Below are 18,932 nucleotides of genomic sequence, written 5' to 3'. Positions count from 1 at the left end.
CAGGCTGGCACCATTCTCCAAATTTTTTGGGAATGCCCTAAATTACAAACATTCTGGCAGCCTGTCCTGAGACTCATCCACAAGATCGCTATTCCAAACGTTGGACAGCTGATGAGCTGGTGAGCCGAGGGCGTCTCTTGCTCCCTGGGAGGGGACCCCACCCTATCCACTCTACCCACGACACCCCCTTACCCCTTATTTTCCTTTTCTGCCATTTCCTTCCCCAATCTTCTCTTTCCCCTTCTCCCTCCTTTCAGTTCTACTATTTCCCTTCTTAACTCAAAAAAGGGAAAAGAAAATGGTATGTTCCGACCCCATTTGACTACTACACAATACTCTTCCCCTATCTATGGATATCTAAACTCTTCGAGGGTAGCAGGGCTAGTGTCAATAATATTTTAAGTGGTAGAGGATCCCAACGAGATGGAGCTTTAATCTCATCTTCATATGACCGCAAAGCTGTACACGTGCTATTCTCCTCGAATTTCTTACCATTGGCTCTGATATCCATGCAATATTATCGTTTGTTTGTAACTATTTGTATCACACATTCTGTGAAGTTGCCTTTGCATTGTATGTCGCATACTACTAAATAAATAAAAAAGAAGCCTATGGCACCTGGTATTCCCAGGCATTCCCAGGCGGTCTCCCATCCAGGTACTAACCAGGCCCGACACTGTTTAGCATTCAAGATCAGACGAGATTGGGCGCTTTCAGGGTGATGGGGCCGTAGGTGATCTCTTCGGGCACTCTCAACCCTCTTGACAAACGCCAAGATGGTCACCTTGGGAAACAAGTGAAAAAAAAAAACAGGTCAAGGCCAACAACATAAAAATATATATAATATAAGCTGATCACACGCTGGTATCGTACACCGGTGGTGTTGGCCAAAATATTCCCCGGTCAATCTGACCGCTGCTGTCGCTGTGGGCAACAGGCTGGCACCATTCTCCACATTTTCTGGGAATGCCCTAAATTACAAACATTCTGGCAGCCTGTCCTGAGACTCATCCACAAGTTCACAGAGATTTCCTTAGCCAATGATCCCGCAGCAGTTCTTCTCACTCTAACTCCTATGTCGAGAAAGCGTTATCATAAGTCCTTACTTAAACATCTCCTCAATGCAGCTAGGGCCTGCATCCCAAGTCAGTGGAAAGAGCAATCTGCTCCAATGGTGATCCAGTGGTTCGCAAGGGTAAATGATATTGAACGAATGGAAGACCTGACTGCCACAATGAGGGATAAAACGGAGGAGCATGGGAACAGATGGTTCTACTGGACCCAGTTTCGCTTTTCGGAAGAATACCTCCGCGAGACATAGTAAGCTCATGGTGATCATTGGAGATCGCTGTTCCAAACGTTGGACAGCTGATGATCTGGTGAGCCGAGGGCGTCTCTTGCTCCCTGGGAGGGGACCCCATCCTATCCACTCTACCCACGACACCCCCTTACCCCTTCTTTTCCTTTTCTGCCATTTCCTTCCCCAATCTTCTCTTTCCCCTTCTCCCTCTTTTCAGTTCTACTATTTCCCTTCTTAACTCAAAAAAGGGAAAAGAAAATGGTAGGTTCCGACCCCATTTGACTACTACACAATACTCTTCCCCTATCTATGGATATCTAAACTCTTCGAGGGTAGCAGGGCTAGTATCAATAATATTTTAAGTAGTAGAGGATCCCAACAAGATGGAGCTTTAATCTCATCTTGATATGACCGCAAAGCTGTACACGTGCTATTCTCCTCTGACTTCTTACCATTGGCTCTGATATCCATGCAATATGATCGTTTGTTTGTAACTATTTGTATCACACATTCTGTGAAGTTGCCTTTGCATTGTATGTCGCATACTACTAAATAAAAAAAAAAAAAAAAAGAAGCCTATGGCACCTGGTATTCCCAGGCGGTCTCCCATCCAGGTACTAACCAGGCCTGACACTGTTTAGCATCCGAGATCAGACGAGATTGGGCGCTTTCAGGGTGATGGGGCCATAGGTGATCTCTTCGGGCACTCTCAACCCTCTTGACAAACGCCAAGATGGTCACCTTGGGAAACAAGTGAAAAAAAAACAGGTCAAGGCCAACAACATAAAAAGAAGCCTACAGCACCTAGTATTCCCTGGTGGTCTCCAATCCAGGTACTAGCAAGGCCCAACCCTGTTTAGCTTCTGAGATCAGAGGAGATAGGGTGCTTTCAGGGTTATGTGCCCATAGGCAATCTCTTTGGGCATTCTCAACCCTCTTGACAAATGCCAAGATAGTCACCTTGAGATACAAGCGAAAAAAAACAGGTCAATGTCAACAACATAAAAAGAAGAATACGGCACCTAGTATTCCAACGCCATCTCCCATCCAGGTACTAACTAGTCCCAACCCTTCTTAGCCTCAGAGAAGAGAAGAGATAGGGCTCTTTCAGGGTGATGCTGCTATAAGCGATCTCTTTGGGCACTCTCAACCCTCTTGACAAATGCTAAGATGGTCACCTTGGGAAACAAGCAAAAAAAAAAAAAACGAATCAACGCCAACAACATAAAAAGAAGCCTACAATAACTGGTATTCCCTGGTGGTCTCCCATCCAGGTACTAACCAGGCCCGACTCTTCTTAGCCTCCAAGATCAGATGAGATTGGGTGCTTTCAGAGTGATGTGGCCATAGGCAATCTCTTCAGGCACTCTCAACCCTCTTGACAAACACCAAGATGGTCACTTTGGGAAACAAGCGGAAAAAAAACAGGTCAACGCCAACAACATAAAAAGAAGTCTACGACACCTGGTATTCCCAGGCGGTCTCCCATCCAGGCACTAACAAGGCCCGACTCTTCTTAGCCTCCAACATCAAACGAGATCGGGTGCTTTCAGGGTGATGTGCCCGTAGGCAATCTCTTCAGGCACTTTCAACCCTCTTGACAAACGCCAAGATGGTCACCTTGGGAAACAAGTGAAAAAAAAAACAGGTCAAGGCCAACAACATAAAAGGAAGCCTACAGCACCTAGTATTCCCAGGTGGTCTCCAATCCAGGTACTAGCAAGGCCCAACCCTGTTTAGCTTCTGAGATCAGAGGAGATCGGGCGCTTTCAGGGTTATGTGCCCATAGGCAATCTCTTTGGGCATTGTCAACCCTCTTGAAAAAAGCCAAGATAGTCACCTTGAGATACAAGCGAAAAAAAACAGGTCAATGTCAACAACATAAAAAGAAGAATACGGCCCCTGGTATTCCAACGCCATCTCCCATCCAGGTACTAACTAGGCCCAACCCTTCTTAGCCTCAGAGAAGAGAAGAGATAGGGTTCATGCAGGGTGATGCTGCTATAAGCGATCTCTTTGGGCACTCTCAACCTTCTTGACAAATGCCAAGATGGTCACCTTGGGAAACAAGCAAAAAAAAAACGAATCAACGCCAACAACATAAAAAGAAGCCTACAATAACTGGTATTCCCAGGTGGTCTCCCATCCAGGTACTAACCAGGCCCGACTCTTCTTAGCCTCCAAGATCAGACGAGATTGGGTGCTTTCAGAGTGATGTGGCCATAGGCAATCTCTTCAGGCACTCTCAACCCTCTTGACAAACACCAAGATGGTCACTTTGGGAAACAAGCGAAAAAAAAACAGGTCAACGCCAACAACATTAAAAGAAGTCTACGACACCTGGTATTCCCAGGCGGTCTCCCATCCAGGTACTAACAAGGCCCGACTCTTCTTAGCCTCCAAGATCAAACGAGATCGGGTGCTTTCAGGGTGATGTGCCCGTAGGCTATCTCTTCAGGCACTTTCAACCCTCTTGACAAACGCCAAGATGGTCACCTTGGGAAACAAGCAAAAAAAATAAAAATAAGTCGGAAGCTAGAGACAATACGGCCCGAGTCCTCAATTTAATCCATGCGGCGCATGTACAGGGAAGGCCCTTGCTTATGTTGTCAACGGACGCGGAGAAGGCCTTTGACAGGGTGGCCTGGCACTTTATGTAGGCCACCCTGGAACATATAGGTCTTGGCTCCAACATGATGAGCTGGGTAATGTCGCTTTACTCCACGCCGTCGGCAGCGGTACGGGTGAACGAGTGGTGCTCGGACTCTTTCCCCATCACTAATGGGACGAGGCAGGGGTGCCGTCTGTCTCCCCTAATTTTTATTCTGACACTGGAACCACTTATGTGTCATGTTCGGAATGACCCGAATGTTACTGGCATATCCAAACCCTCGGCACACCACAAAATTGCGGCGTACACTGACGATCTATTTTTTTTCCGTCTCCAATCCACACATTTTGCTTCCCAATATACTTGCGTCTCTACAGCGATACGGCAGCCTATCAAACTATAAAATCAATTGCGCCAAGTCGGCTGTATTGAATATATCGGTCCCGGATGGTGAGGCCAAGAGGCTCCGCTCCGCTTTTAGATTCTACTGGGCTGAAAAATCTATATGTTACCTGGGCGTTGACATCGCAGCGGATTTAGCGCAATTGTACCCGCTTAATTTTGTCCCTCTCCTGGATAGACTGAAATCTGATTTGGGAAACTGGCATGCTTTAACACTGACCTGGTTCGGGCGATGTAATGCATTCAAAATGACAGCCCTCCCGCGGATCTTATACATGTTCCAGACATTACCGATCCGGTTACCCCCAACTTTTTTCAGACAACTGCAGGTGCTGCTCCGGGACTTTATTTGGGCGTGCAAACCGCCCAGAGCCCGTTTGCAATAGCTTGCCAGACCAAAGGACTAGGGGGGTCTGGGTCTCCCAGATCTCAGACAATACTACAGAGTGACTCTGCTAGCGAGAGTCGTTGATTGGCATTGTAATGGCCCACACAAGCAGTGGGTGGAGATGGAGATTGAGGATGGATCCATTCCCCTATTGACCTCCCCGTGGCTCCTGTCCTCCCTACCAAAAGACCTCAGAGGTCACCCCGTAGTGGGAGCTACGTTGGCTGTTGTGCGGAGGTTGTTCCGCTGCACACACATTGCTCCCCTGCCATCACCAATGACTCCGGTTATAGGTAATCCAGACTTCCCACCGGGATTTACCAACAAGAAACTGCGACATTTGACAGTGGTGGGGAAACAGCGTCTGGGAGAGGTTTGGCCCTCGGGAGGGCTCCCGACCACGCAAACTGTCGCCGAGCTTTCTGACCCTCCGCTTGACTTGTTTAGTACTTATCAACTTCGTCACTTTCTTCTGGCCATACAAAGGGCCCCCTACACTCCTAGAGACCTGACACCCTATGAATCCATCTGTCACAAAAGGGAACCTGTGCGACACACCCTCTCCCTCCTGTACAACCTATTGAGTAGTCAGGAGGAGGAGTCGACCCCCACCATTTATCCACAAATGGGAGAGGGACTTAGGCATCACATTTACCCCACAACAGATAGGGAAGATCCTGACCTTAGTACATAAAGCTTCCATCGCAAACCAATATCAAGAATCAGGATACAAGATAGTCTCACGCTGGTATAGAGTCCCATACCTTCTGAATACAATGGATAGATCGATCCCGGATGTTTGTTGGAGGTGAAATTCAGATACAGGGACCATGGGACACCTTTTCTGGGCATGCCCGGCCTTGAGGAACTTTTGGGTTCCCAGCAGCGTGCCTTCTACACTTGACCGAACAGCCTCTTCGAAAATACAAAAAAACCCTCACAATGCAACTCCTGAATGCCGCCCGGGCCTGCATTCCCGCACTGTGGAGGCATCCTCAGCCCCCATCCAAGGTGCTGTGGTATTCCAAAGTCAATCATATTCTCCAGATGGAAGAATTGACCGCCACCCTTCACAACACTGAAGAGGCTGTTAGTGTTACATGGAGGCCCTGGAGGTATTTTACTGGTACTCGAGACTACATTCGGGAGGTGAGCAGTGCCTCTGTCCCAGAAAACGACTGAAAATCTAACGTTTACCTACGTAGGCCATGTCTGCCCTGGGTGGCATTCCCTTCCTCCCTTTTTGACTTTATTTTTCTTTTTTTCCCTGCCGCATTCCCCCCACCTCCTTTCTCTCCGTCTTTGCACTCTCTTCTTCCCCCGTCCTCCCTTTTGACTATGCCTTGTCTCCTTACTAGCCTTCGGGACCCAGAAGAACCCCAGGGTTCTGGACATGCCCGGCTCATATTTTACTCTGGTTCACGTAGGTCATGATAAGCTGGCTCGCTGTGGTCCCAGTTGTTCTCCATGATTACATTTGTCCGAACGGAGCTGCACTAGTTATACTGTACTACATGTCGGAGGTGGGGTTTCTCTCTTTTCTGCATGAAACTGTAGGACTCCCCTCTGAGAACCCAGAGTTATTTGGCTGCCTATTTTTTGTTACCATGTAATGGTGACCCTGGGTCATGCTGTATGGTTGACTGTTATATTTATGTTGTTTTACTTAATAAAAGAATAATAAAAATAAAAAGATTGTAACCTTGGGAAACAAGCGAAAATAAACAGGTAAACGCCAACAACATAAAAAGAAGCCTACGGCGCCTGGTATTCACAGATGGTCTCCCATACAGGTATTAACCAGGCCGTACACTGCTAGGCCTCCGAGATCAGATGAGATTGTGCACTTTCAGGGTGATGTGGCCATAGGTGTTCTATTTAGACACTCTCAACCCTCTTGACAAATAGCAAGATGGTTATCTTGGGAAACAAGTGAAAAAAAACAGGTCAACGCCAACAACATAGACCCTGGCGGTCTCCCATCTGACCCAGACCCTGCTTAGCCTCTGAGATCGGGCGCTTTCAGGGTGATGTGACCTCAGGCGAACGCTTTGGGACATACTCAAAACTCTTGACTGATGCTAAAATGGTCACCTTGGGAAACAAGCGAAAGAAAAACAGGTCAAAGCCAACAATATAAAAAGATTCCTACGGCACCTTTAATTAGGTACTATCCAGGCCGGACCCTGCTTAGCCTCTGAGATCAGATGAGATCGGGCGCTTTCAGGGGGATGTGGTCATAGGAGATTTCTTTGGGCTCTCCCAGCCCTCTTGACAAATGCCAAGATGATCACCTTGGGAAACAAGTGGAAAAAAAAACCATGTCAACGCCAACAACATAAAAAGAATCCTACGACACCTGGTATTCCCAGTTGGTCTCCCACCCAGTTACTAATCAGGCCGGACAATGCTTAGCCTCCGAGATCAGACAAGATCAGGCACTTTCAAGGTGATGGGGCCATAGGCGATCTCTTTGGGCACTCTCAACCATCTTGACAAACGCCAACATGGTCATCTTGGGAAACAAGTGAAAAAAACCAAGTCATTGCCAACAGTTTCCTTGCCTGAAATAGGCATCTCAGAACTGCCAACTAATCCCAGGAGACAATACTTCGCCTCCATCCTGGTGGAGGTTCCAAACACCCGATCAATGGTTCCTGTCACCTCTGTCCAGTAGCGGATCAACTTCGGGCATCTCCAAAACATGTGCATCATGTCTCCCACCATGTTCCCGCACCGGGGGCAACTTGCGTCCGGCCGTTCGGCCAAACTGAAAAAGTTTACGAGGAGCATAATAGGTTCTATATAATAAGATCAGATGTGACATCCTCTGTGACGAGAGCCATAATTCACCACAGGCAGGATTCCTGTGGCCAAGTATAGCTCACCCGGCCTTGTATAGTGTGTTGCGGTGGTCAGGGAAAGAGGACGATAGGCAGGGACAGTGTCTTTACTGCTTGGGAACCTAGCACTGTTACAGTGGGTGTTAGTGCCTCCTGCACAGTACACACCTGAAGCTACCCTTTATTACTGGTGTTCAATTTCTGCAATACATGCATCTGCAGTGCAAAAGTTAGAGTGGGTGTTGTTTGCCTCCTGTACAGTATACACCTTATTGCTGGTGTTCTGTTTCTGTAATACAGGAACCTAGCACTGTTACAGTGCTAGGGTGTACACAGAAGCTGGTATATATAGAAGACTACAGCATACAGAAGAAAGGCTAGTGAATACAGAATACAGACTTGTGTATGTAGATAGGCTTGAGTATACAGAGATGCTAGAGTAAACAGTGAGACTGGGGTACACAGAGAGGCTAGTTTAAAGAGAGGCTAGTATATACAAAGATGTTAGTGTATATAGAGAGGTTAGTGTATAGAGAGAGTCGAGTGTATACAGAAAGGACAGTGCATATAGAGAAGCTAGTGTATACAGAAGACAGGCTTGGGTATACATCAAAGATGACAGTGTATACAGAAAACTGGGTAGTGCATGCAGAGAGTCTAGTGGGTACAGAAGACAGGCTGGTGTATTCTAGCTAGTATTTATAGTCTAGTGTATACAGAAGACAGACTGTGGTATACAGAGAGTTTAGTGTATTCAGAGAGTCTAGTGTATACAGTCGGCGAGTGTATGCATAAGACTGGCTAGTTTACACAGTGTTTACAGAGATGCAAGGGTGTACAGAGAAGCTGGTATATATAGAAGACTACAGCATACAGAAGAAAGGCTAGTGAATACAGAATACAGACTCGTGTATGTAGATAGGCTTGAGTATACAGAGATGCTAGAGTAAACAGTGAGGCTGGGGTACACAGAGAGGCTAATTTAAAGAGAGGCTAGTATATACAACGATGTTAGTGTATATAGAGAGGTTAATGTATAGAGAGGGTCGAGAGTATACAGAAAGGACAGTGCATATAGAGAAACTAGTGTATACAGAAGACAGGCTTGGGTATACATCAAAGATGACAGTGTATACAGAAGACTGGGTAGTGCATACAGAGAGTCTAGTGGGTAAAGAAGACAGGCTGGTGTATTCTAGCTAGTTTTTACAGTCTAGTGTATACAGAAGACAGGCTGTGGTATACAGAGGGTTTAGTGTATTCAGAGAGTCTAGTGTATACAGTCGGTGAGTGTATACATAATACTGGCTAGTTCAGACAGTTTTTACAGAGATGCAAGGTTGTACAGAGAAGCTAGTATATATAGAAGACAGAAGAAAGGCTAGTGAATACAGAATACAGACTCGTGTATGCAGATAGGCTTGAGTATACAGCGATGCTAGAGTAAACAATGAGGCTGGGGTACACAGAGAGGCTAGTTTAAAGAGAAGCTAGTATATACAAAGATGTTAGTGTATATAGAGAGGTTAGTGTATAGAGAGAGTCGAGTGTATACAGATAGGACAGTGCATATAGAGAAACTAGTGTATACAGAAGACAGGCTTGGGTATACATCAAAGATGACAGTGTATACAGAAGACTGGGTAGTGCATACAGAGAGTCTAGTGGGTAAAGAAGACAGGCTGGTGTATTCTAGCTAGTTTTTACAGTCTAGTGTATACAGAAGACAGGCTGTGGTATACAGAGGGTTTAGTGTATTCAGAGAGTCTAGTGTATACAGTCGGTGAGTGTATACATAATACTGGCTAGTTCAGACAGTTTTTACAGAGATGCAAGGTTGTACAGAGAAGCTAGTATATATAGAAGACAGAAGAAAGGCTAGTGAATACAGAATACAGACTCGTGTATGCAGATAGGCTTGAGTATACAGCGATGCTAGAGTAAACAATGAGGCTGGGGTACACAGAGAGGCTAGTTTAAAGAGAAGCTAGTATATACAAAGATGTTAGTGTATATAGAGAGGTTAGTGTATAGAGAGAGTCGAGTGTATACAGATAGGACAGTGCATATAGAGAGACTAGTGTATACAGAAGACAGGCTTGGGTATACATCCAAGCTGACAGTGTATACAGAAGACTGGGTAGTGTATACAGAAGACAGGCTGTGGTATACAGAGGGTTTAGTGTATTACAGAGATGCAGGGGTGTACAGAGAAGCTAGTATATATAGAAGACTACAGCATACAGAAGAAAGGCTAGTGAATAAAGAATAAAGGCTGGCTTCTACGGAGAGGCTAGTGTATGCAGAACACTATCTAGGGTATATAGAGAGGCTAGATTATACAGAGAGGCTAGTGCATAGAGTATATAGAAGCCTGGTTAGTGTATACAGAGAAGCTAGTGTGTACAGAAGAAAGGCTAGACAGGCTATAAGAGAGACACGTTTTTACAGAAGACAGTTTGGGGTATGCAGAGATGCTAGTTTATACAGAGAGACTAATGTATACAGAAGACAGGCTAGGGCATACAGAAGACAGAAGACGGGCTAGTGTATTCAGAACATAGGCTAGTGTATATCGAAGACAAGCTATTGTATGCAGAGACCGGCTAGTGTAAACATGCTGGTGTATATAGAGAGGCTAGTGAATTTAGAGGGTAGGCTAAGTGATAACAGAAGACAATCTGGGCTATACAGAGACTTTTCATCATTTCATCTAGCTCACATCTCTAATGGAGTTTGTCTCATTGCCATGTTATGCCTTTTCATTCTTATGCTAAATATAGATTATACTCACTACACGATTTTAATCATCCACATCAAGCATGCAATAAAACTATCATACATATAAATAAACCATGTACTCTTTTGCTCTATTTTGCATATTTGTAATTCCAACATCAACTGTCACATTGAGTATGTGACAGTCCTGACACACCATCCTGACTTATTTTTCTTTATTTCTTATTAGAAATAGAGAGTACTATCTCAAAATCAAAATTTCTCTGCACTATGATCTTATTATTAATAATAATAATAATAGGATTGTGTAATGCAAAGATCAACTAGTCTAATATAAGCTTTCTCATTGGTACCGGCATATTCTTTCAATTTAGACTAAAGCAACTATTTCTCGGACATTTTCAAGCTAAGCTTTCAATCTCTTACCTTTGAAAAGCGATACTTCCTCCCTACAACATTAAGCCATTTAAATGTCCTATTGGTCGCCTATATTATACAACTCTCTGAAAAGCCTATATGTAGAGAATAAAACTAGTCTTACATCTTAATAAAACAGTTTTATTGCTCAACCAGTATCAGCTGTCATGACAAATAAACGTTTCCACTGTTTGACTCTATTTTCTGTATTACTTCTTTTTCTCCACCTTAACTGTCACAGTTAAAACACAGTGACAAAACATTTCTTTTTACCCCAGCAAAATGTGAGAAAAGCAGTGTAAGCCGTCTTTCTGCCATATGCTTCAGAAATTTAATGTACCGCTTTTAAATCCACACAATTCCACATAACCGTGAACCGTCTTACAATTTTAACATTTACTGATAGCAATTACTGATATTACATTATGACTATACCAGTGGAAAAGGACCGCGTAATGGAACTGTGAAATTAATCATAATCTCAGCGTTAACTTAGCTGATAAATTCACGATTTACTCAACGATTTACTCAACGATTTAAACTTAGATTTTTTTCATTCTAAGTCTATTTAATCTTAAATAATTTATACTATATTCTACTGTACTCTTAAATTATGTACTGTTGTTCTGTATTTTAGCCGTTCTCATATTTTGTTTTATGTTGCAACCATCGAATCTTACCCTTATATTACCTCATATTACCTCATATTACCCTTTTGTGTATTCACGTTATCTCGACCTATATGCCTCAATATTTTCCTAATTTGTTTTGCTATACTTATTATTATTATATTATAGAGATTATTAACTCTAAATCATTGTAAACCTAACCATAGTTATAATGTCTACAGCTAATTTTACGTTAAAGCAAAAGTCACACAAAACCATCTTTTTAAATCCTTTTACACACTGCACATAAGAGCAATGCAACCATCTCTCGCGACCTCTATGCAATAGGATTCTCTTTCTGACTCTATTTTGTGTATTACTTCTTCTCCACATTAACTGTCGCACTGATAACCATTTGTAACACCTAACACTTGCAACACATTTTTTAACAGCAGCAAAATGTGAGAAAAGCATTGGGCCGGTTTACTTGATTGAGAAGTGGTTGCAGTAGCAAAGCATAGCAATACAGTTTGATTACATTAATAACACATAATGCAACTATTTTACATTCACCTCATGCATACATCCTAATGTAAGCTGTCTATCACTATTAATGTTCATGGTTACTGATACATTATGCCGATAAGCAGTGGAAACGGAAAACAGTCAGTGTAAGCCGTCTTCGTGCGTTACAAAATTAATGGAACGATTTAAACGTTGGAATTTTCAAGCTACGTCAATTTACTATTAAATACCCTTTAGCTGCTTAGCTCACACTTTGCTGTATGGTGCCGCGTTTACATGTAAGTAACCAATGGGGATTGACATTTCATGTCCATCTCACATCTCTAATGCAATTTGCCTCTTTACCATGTCATACTTTGCCATTTATTATACCTTCTCATCCGATAGAAACCTAGTCGTTGCTGATATTTCATGATTACAGCAATCATCTCATCTAATTGCTATTCCGACAATATGATCATTTCTCAATCATTTTGAAGCTACTGCAAGTAACGCTTCCGATCTCTTTTATATATTAAGTAATATTTAGCTGCTTAGCTCACACTTTGCTGTATGTAGCCACGTTAACTGTATTAATGGTTACATGTAAATAACCAATGGGGATTGACATTTCATCTCTAATTCACATTCACATTTCTAATGCAGTTTGTCTCTTTTGCCATGTCATACTTTGCCAGTTATTATACGTTCTCATCCTTAAAGACACGTAAGGATCCTGAAAATGATAGAAACCTAGTCACGTCCTTGCTGATATTTCATGATTACAGCAATCATCTCATCTAATTGCTATTCCGACATTCTGCCTTGGAATTACTTTGCAACGCTCTATTGAACAATGTAAAGGTAAGCTATATATTTTGTGTATTTCCACTTAAACTCGACCTGTATATACTGTCTCAATATTATCCTTTCTAATTTTGCTAAATTCGATTATAGAGTTTGCTATGTCTAAATCCAGGTTACCTACTCTCCTTTATTACGTATACTGCTAATTTTAGGATAATACAAAACCATCTTATTGCTTCTTTGAACGCTGCACATATTAAGAGTAATGCAATGCTACCGATGGGAACAGTTTAATTGCTCTTCTCACATTTAGCTGGTATCTCTCTCTATAGGAAACTGAATTTGTACCACAACGATCACTCATCTAATATCAGTCCACTCAGTGCTACCGGGATAACTTTTACTTTTAGAGTAATGAAATGATTTCTCAGTCATTTTGAAGCTACTGCAAGTAACGCTTCCGATCTTTTTTCAACTGCAATACTTTATCTCTGATATGTTAAGTAATATTTAGCTGCTAAATTAGATTGTAGAGTTTGCTATGTCTAAATACATGTTACCTACTCACCTTTATTACGTATACTGCTAATTTTAGGGTAATACAAAACCATCTTATTGCTTCTTTACACGCTGCATGTATTAAGAGTAATGCAATGCTACCGTGAACAGTTTAATTGCTCGTTTCACATTTAGCTGGTATCTCTCTGCTATAGGAAACTGAATTTGTATACCTTAGCCTCCATCTCTTGCATAAACCAGGACCTTCTTCTGTATAATCTAGCCTATCTGTATACACTAGCCTGTCTTTTGTACACATTAGGCTCTCTGTGTAAACTAGCCGGTCTACTGTATACACTAGTCCATCTGTATACACTAGCAAGTCTGCATACTCCTGCCTCTCTGTGTAACCTAGCCTCTCTCTCTCTCTGTATACCCTAGCCTCCATCTCTGCATACCCAGGACGTTCTTCTGTATAATCTAGCCTATCTGTATAAACTAGCCTGCCTTTTGTACACATTAGCCTCTCTGTATAAACTAGACGGTCTACTGCATACACTAGTCCATCTGTATACACTAGCAAGTCTGCATACTCCTGCCTCTCTGTGTAACCCAGCCTCTCTCTCTCTCTCTCTCTCTCTCTGTATACCCTAGCCTACATCTCTGCATACCCAGGACGTTCTTCTGTATAATCTAGCCTATCTGTATACACTAGCCTGTCTTTTGTACACATTTGCCTCTCTGTATAAACTAACCGGTCTTCTGTATACACTAGTCCGCCTGTATACACTAGCAAGTATGCATACTCTAGCCTCTCTCTCTGTATACCCTAGCCTCCATCTCTGCATACCCAGGACGTTCTTCTGTTTAATCTAGTCTATCTGTATACACTAGTCTGTCTTTTGTACACATTAGCCTCTCTGTATAAACTAGCCGGTCCTGTGTATACACTAGTCCTTCTGTATACACTAGCAAGTCTGTGTAACCAAGCCTCTCTCTCTGCATACCCTAGCCTCCATCTCTTGCATAAACCAGGACCTTCTTCTGTATAATCTAGCCTATCTGTATACACTAGCCTGTCTTTTGTACACATTAGCCTATCTGTGTAAACTAGCCGGTCTACTGTATACACTAGTCCATCTGTATACACTAGCAAGTCTGCATACTCCTGCCTCTCTGTGTAACCCAGCCTCTCTCTCTCTCTCTGTATACCATAGCCTCCATCTCTGCATACCCAGGACGTTCTTCTGTATAATCTAGCCTATCTGTATAAACTAGCTTGTCTTTTGTACACATTAGCCTCTCTGTATAAACTAGCCGGTCCTCTGTATACACTAGTCCGTCTGTATACACTAGCAAGTCTGTGTAACCAAGCTTCTCTCTCTGCATACCCTAGCCTCCATCTCTTGCATAACCAGGACCTTCTTCTGTATAATCTAGCCTATCTGTATAAACTAGCCTGTCTTTTGTACACATTAGCCTCTCTGTATAAACTAGCCGGTCTACTGTATACACTAGTCCATCTGTATACACTAGCAAGTCTGCATACTCCTGCCTCTCTGTGTAACCCAGCCTCTCTCTCTCTCTCTCTCTCTCTCTCTGTATACCCTAGCCTCCATCTCTGCATACCCAGGATGTTCTTCTGTATAATCTAGCCTATCTGTATAAACTAGCCTGTCTTTTGTACACATTAGCCTCTCTGTATAAACTAGCTGGTCTTCTGTATACACTAGTCCGTCAGTATACACTAGCAAGTCTGCATACTCTAGCCTCTCTGTGTAACACAGTCTCTCTCTCTGTATACCCTAGCCTCAATCTCTGCATACCCAGGACGTTCTTCTGTATAATCTAGCCTATCTATATACACTAGCCTGTATTGTGTACACTTTAGCCTCTCTGTATAAACTAGCCGGTCTTCTGCATACACGAGTCTCTCTGTAGACCCTTGGATGTCTTTTGTATACACTAGCTGCTCTTTATACATTAGCTCTCTGTATAACCAAGCCTCTCTGTATACACTAGTCCGTCTGTATACACTAGCAAGTCTGCATACTCTAGCCTCTCTGTGTAACACAGTCTCTTTCTCTGTATACCCTAGCCTCCATCTCTGCATACCCAGGACGTTCTTCTGTATAATCTAGCCTATCTATATACACTAGCCTGTGTTTTGTACACTTTAGCCTCTCTGTATAAACTAGCCGGTCTTCTGCATACACGAGTCTCTCTGGAGACCCTTGGATGTCTTTTGTATACCCTAGCTGCTCTTTATACATTAGCTCTCTGTATACCCAAGCCTCTCTGTATACACTAGTCCGTCTGTATACACTAGCAAGTCTGCATACACCAGCCTCTCTGTGTAACCCAGCCTCTCTCTCTGCATACCCAAGATGTTCTTCTCTATAATCTAGCCTATTTGTATACACTAGCCTATCTTTTGCACACATTTGCCTCCCTATATAAACTAGCCGGCCTTCTGTATACCCTAGTCCGTCTGTATACACTAGCAAGTATGCATACTCTAGCCTCTCTCTCTGTATACCCTAGCCTCCATCTCTGCATACCCAGGACGTTCTTCTGTATAATCTAGCCTATCTGTATACACTAGTGTATACAGACAGACTAGTGTATACAGAGGACCGGCTAATGTGTACAAAAGACAGGCTAATGTATACAGATAGTAATATGAGGGACACTCCTCACCCCTGCCCCCACCTACCAGATCTGACTTTCATCCCCTTGCCCTCTCTGCCCCGGTCATCTGGTGGCAGTTTTATGCACTCCCTGGCCCCCACCCATTCATAATCCTTACTGACCTTTCCTTCCGCTGCTCACAGGAACACACTGGATGACTTGTCTAATTAACCAACTTGTACAAGACACCGCTAGCCTCCTGTCTGACACCGGTCCCCCTTGGAGGCTTTACCCCTCACTGTTTGGGTGGTCCCTGCCTCTCCCTGGATGCTCCACATATACCACAACGACATTGTCAGAGGGGCACCACTTGACAGGACACGGGGCTGTCATGCCGGTGGCATCTCCCATTGGAGGAAGGGATGATAGCCCCAACCCCTTGGCAGCAGGTTCTTTCATGTACAGACCAGGGCGGCTCATCTTCCCTTCTGGAGTCTTGACCTTAGATGGGGGAGTTGCACTTTGGGGGATCTGAGTGATACCTAGTGCGCTGTACTGGAAGGGCTTGATATTCCCGCATATGTGTCCCCTCCCCCTGGTTGCGCCCCTCGTCCCCCCCTCTGGCTCCCACCTACTCTTTGCCGACATTGCCTTCTGCAGCTTTTGGGGACCCTGGATGACTTATTTATTGAGCCTATTGGTACAAGACACTGCTTCCCTCCAGGGTGACTCTGGACCCCCCTGGAGGATTTACCCCTTACTGTTTGGGCAGTCCCAGCCTCCCTCTGGATGCTCTACACAGCCCCCGATGGCGATGCAGGAGAGACACTAATTGGCGGGCCCCAGGACTGCTGCTCGGGTGAAGTCTCCCGTTGGATGGAGGGATGGTGGCCCCAGCCCCTTGCCTGCCAGATTTTCCATGCACCGACCAGGGCTGCTCCTCTTTCATCATGATGTGGTGACCATGGAGGGGAGGAGTTGAAATTTATGGGGTCTGGGTGTTTGCTGGTGGGAGTGCGCTAAAGGACTTGACATTTCCGCATGTTTTTCCCCTCTCCCCTGTTTCCCACCCTTCCCTTCCCTCCTTTCCCTACCCCTTTCCCCCCTTCTACTCCCCCTTTCCCTGCCCCTTTTCCCCCGGGGCGTGGACGGGGGAGAGGGGGTAAGAAGAGGACAATCTGCCAAAGGGAGCAATGGATTTGTTCGGGGACTGCATGTACTTTAGGGGATTGGGACGGGGGGTGGTGGATCCCATTCTGTGATGCCTTTTCTGTTGTGACGGGCTCCCTCGTGCATGCCTACGTTTAGGGCGAGCCGAGGAGACCCCTCAGTGCTGACAGTTATATGCTCTACCTCTGTTTTGGTTATACTATTGTTTTTTGGTTCTATGATGTTACTGATTGTCTTTTATTTGCATACCAGTATCAGACGTGACATTTACCACTGCCGGGACTGGGGGGACTAGGATTCGGGGGCTCCCTCTTGACCTGTCTACCCACCAACCCAGGTAGGACAGCGCTTTAAACCCAGTGTACATCTGGTAAGCGCTATAGCATAATTGTGCTGTTTTAGTATACCCTTCCTGTACTGTTGAGTGGGGACAACCCTTAATTTCCCTCTCCCCCTGGGGTTGAGGTGCCCGGCCTCTTTTTCCCTTTACCTTTCCTTCCATTTGCCCTTCCTTTCTCCCCCTTAGTTCCCGCCATGCATTACCTACCCAAAACCTACCTTGGTTCAACTTTCTTTGCTTTTCTCTGACGTCCCCCTCCCCCTCCCCGAGGAGCGAAGGCAGACTCAGTCAAGGTCACCTCTCTAAACGTTAAGGGACTGAACTCCCCTGAAAAACGGTGGATCCTCCTGTGAGAACTGAAGACTTCCTGTACTGATGTGGCCTTTATACAAGAAACACATTTTAAAAATACTAGCCTCCCCTTTCTATGGTTGAGATCCTTCCCTAAGGTCTACCACTCTACTAACCCCTCCTCTAATACCAAGGGAGTCTCCATTCTGATCTCTAGCAGGCTCCCCTGGGTTCTCCAGGATTCTCTGGTGGACCCTGGGAGCCGATATCTTTTTCTTAGGGGCCACATTGGAGAGCGCCTTTTTACAGTTGCCACTGTGTACGCTCCCAATGATCACCAAGACACGTTCCTCGGAACTACCCTGCACAGATTATGTGACTTTCGGGAGGGCCTGTTGATATTAGGTGGGGACTTTAATGTCCCCTTTCGCCATCGGTTGACACTTCTGCCTCTTTCTCCTCGCTCCTCATTTCCTCTAGAAAGCGGATTACTAAGTGTTTACTGAATGACCAATTAGTTGATGTCTGGCGTCTGCAACACTCTGGGGAAAGGGACTACTCTTTTTGCTCTTCCCCTCACAAATCATACTTGAGGATAGACTTCTTCTTGATTCCACATGACCAACTGCACTTGGTGAGCTCTTCCTCCATCGGCCATATAACTTGGTCCGACCACGCTCCTGTAGCCCTTACCTACACCCTCTCTAGGAACCCATCACCTAGGTCTCTATTCTGGCACCTTAATGAGAGCCTTCTCCAGATACCGGAAGTTTTAGCAGATGTGACCAGGGAATTGGACCTTTATTTCCAAGAAAACTAAACGCAGGACTGTGACCCGGGGATAATTTGGGAGGCTCACAAGTCAGTACTCCGCAGGGTACTTATCAGGCACGGGGCGCGCATCAAACAAACATGGAAGGAACAGCTTGCTAATCTGTTTCGTGAACTTGCCTCTGTGGAAGCGAAACATAAACATGCCCCCTCACGGACCTTAGAGATTGAATTGGGGACACTCCGTACCCATATTGCTGACCTACTCCATTATAAAGCGAAAGCGGCACTCCAGTTTTGTCGTAAACTGACGTAGGAGTCAGGGGACAAATGCGGAAAAATCTTAGCCAGGTCGGTAAAGGAGTTGAAATCTGGCTCTTACATACCACAGTTGATAGATGAGAATGGCCAGAGGGCCTCTACCCCAACCCAAATAGCCGAAGTCTTTGAAAAATGTTACTCTGATCTCTACAACCTGCCCGATTCAGGGTCTGGACAGGACAATATAGACAGATATGTAACCGGTTCTGGTCTACCAACCCTCTCATCGGAATCACGGGAGTACTTGGAGGACCCGATCACACTGGAAGAAGTCCAGACAGCCGTGGGACC

General features: G+C 44.6%; 6 pseudogenes; all 6 read right to left on the bottom strand.

The window, feature by feature from the left end:
* Window positions 1–1,873: 1,873 nt before the first annotated feature.
* Window positions 1,874–1,992, bottom strand: LOC143932492 (5S ribosomal RNA; annotated as a pseudogene).
* Window positions 1,993–2,092: 100 nt separating this feature from the next.
* LOC143932139 (5S ribosomal RNA) lies at window positions 2,093–2,211 on the bottom strand (annotated as a pseudogene).
* Window positions 2,212–2,533: 322 nt separating this feature from the next.
* LOC143932207 (5S ribosomal RNA) lies at window positions 2,534–2,652 on the bottom strand (annotated as a pseudogene).
* Window positions 2,653–2,972: 320 nt separating this feature from the next.
* Window positions 2,973–3,091, bottom strand: LOC143931273 (5S ribosomal RNA; annotated as a pseudogene).
* A 318-nt stretch (window positions 3,092–3,409) lies between these two features.
* Window positions 3,410–3,528, bottom strand: LOC143931834 (5S ribosomal RNA; annotated as a pseudogene).
* A 100-nt stretch (window positions 3,529–3,628) lies between these two features.
* On the bottom strand, window positions 3,629–3,747 carry LOC143931117 (5S ribosomal RNA; annotated as a pseudogene).
* Window positions 3,748–18,932: the final 15,185 nt, after the last annotated feature.

Source organism: Lithobates pipiens, unplaced genomic scaffold (assembly GCF_037356315.1).
Source record: "Lithobates pipiens isolate NorthernLeopardFrog02 unplaced genomic scaffold, aLitPip1_a1.2 Scaffold_25, whole genome shotgun sequence".
In the NCBI taxonomy this organism is placed as follows: Eukaryota; Metazoa; Chordata; class Amphibia; order Anura; family Ranidae; genus Lithobates; species Lithobates pipiens.
Note: the sequence above shows the minus strand (reverse complement) of the source record. Positions and strands in the feature narration are given on the sequence as shown.